Source organism: Parambassis ranga, unplaced genomic scaffold, assembly GCF_900634625.1.
Source record: "Parambassis ranga unplaced genomic scaffold, fParRan2.1 scaffold_31_arrow_ctg1, whole genome shotgun sequence".
Lineage (NCBI taxonomy): Eukaryota > Metazoa > Chordata > Actinopteri > Ambassidae > Parambassis > Parambassis ranga.
The window spans coordinates 744,277-745,483 of record NW_021144801.1 but is presented as its reverse complement, the minus strand read 5'-3'; the positions used below and the strand labels follow the sequence as shown (position 1 = coordinate 745,483).

The window sequence follows — 1,207 nt, the reverse complement described above, 5'->3', positions numbered from 1 at the left end:
GATGTTTTACCTTTAGAGCCTTTTTATAGAACACATTCATTTGATTTAAATTAAGAATGTTTGTTGGTGCAGTAGCCAGCATGAGCCCTGTAGATGTCTTTATTTAAAGAAGAAAAAGAGAAAAGACCATGTTTCACCTCTTTCTGAGCCTCGTTAGTGCAGTAGGCAGCGAGTCAGTCTCATCATCTGTAGATTGTGACTTCAACCCTCACAAGGGGCACTTGTTTTAGAGCCAGAATACAGATTACAAAGAGCACACTGTATATTTACATGTCATCCAGGTCATATTCATAGAGACTACTGAAGCAAGGCTGAAGCTGGGCATTGTTGGGAGCCAGTGTGCAGGGCAATAGTTGCTAGACAGCAAGCCTTATCTAGACATGGAGGACAGTCTCCTCATGGAGGACAGTGATATGCAAAGTGCTCAATGACACAATATTATAACAAATACTTATGAGACATTATATAAGAAAGATCAGTGCATCATGACTTCAGCTCCATTCAAAGCTTTAGGAGGCTTCATGGCCTCCATCACTCCATAAGACTGTTCCATCTGTTCTGCATCTCTGACATGTGCTGGGACGTGGTCGCTTGGATGTTTCACTGCAGCTCATCTAGTAATAATGTGTAACACATATATGAACATCAAGCTGATCATGTCATGCTAAACTGAGTCCTTGGAAGAGAAAACTGACATGTAACAAATAACAATTTCACTTTGTAGATTAAAGCAACGTGTTTACACCAGAATTGGTCCTGTCAGCTGATATGAACAGGACTTCCTCCTCCACCCCCTCCACTGTCTGCACACACAGGAAGTTCACCCTTAATCAATGCTCTCTGTTTCAGTTAACCTGTCCGCACAGAATTAGTCTCTGACACAACATGTAGAGCCTGGATAGCTCAGTCGGTAGAGCATCAGACTTTTAATCTGAGGGTCCAGGGTTCAAGTCCCTGTTCAGGTGGAAAGCTTTGTTCTCCTGTGACACAGTTCTAGGATGGCCATGTAGCAGCTCAACTTCACAAGAAGGAGACAGAGTTGGACGTACCATCTATGTAGATGTTTTTTAGCAAGCACATAACAAACATCAATAAATGTACCCACATGCTGGGAACCACAGGCAGCATGTGGTCCTGACAGCACACAACAGAAAAACCACCATACGTACAAAATGGCCGCTTTAAATAGCTGCTGCCACACCTGGAG

General features: G+C 43.0%; 1 non-coding gene across 1 annotated transcript; it reads left to right on the top strand.

The window, feature by feature from the left end:
* The first annotated feature begins 892 nt into the window (after window positions 1-892).
* On the top strand, window positions 893-965 carry trnak-uuu (transfer RNA lysine (anticodon UUU)). The gene has a single exon. It is a non-coding gene; the product is annotated as a tRNA-Lys (tRNA).
* Window positions 966-1,207: the final 242 nt, after the last annotated feature.